Raw genomic sequence first — 250 nt, forward strand, 5'->3', positions numbered from 1 at the left:
GTAAATAGCTTGTGTGTCACTCGTTCTGTCGCTTACGGCCATACCACGCTGAACACGCCCGATCTCGTCCGATCTCGGAAGCTAAGCAGGGTCGGGCCAGGTCAGTACTTGGATGGGAGAGCGCCTGGGAATACCTGGTGCTGTAAGCTTTTTAGTTCTGGCTTTTCACCGGCAGAGGGTGCTGCTGCCGCTTTCCCAGTGGTCACAGAACAGATAAAAAAAACAACAAAAAAAAAAAAACAATGTGACG

General features: G+C 50.4%; 1 non-coding gene across 1 annotated transcript; it reads left to right on the plus strand.

Moving 5' to 3' along the window:
- The first annotated feature begins 30 nt into the window (after positions 1-30).
- Positions 31-149, plus strand: LOC121939183. Its single transcript, XR_006105426.1, has one exon. It is a non-coding gene; the product is annotated as a 5S ribosomal RNA (ribosomal RNA).
- The last annotated feature ends 101 nt before the right edge of the window (positions 150-250 follow it).

This window comes from Plectropomus leopardus, unplaced genomic scaffold (assembly GCF_008729295.1).
Source record: "Plectropomus leopardus isolate mb unplaced genomic scaffold, YSFRI_Pleo_2.0 unplaced_scaffold42763, whole genome shotgun sequence".
NCBI classification, from domain to species: Eukaryota; Metazoa; Chordata; class Actinopteri; order Perciformes; family Serranidae; genus Plectropomus; species Plectropomus leopardus.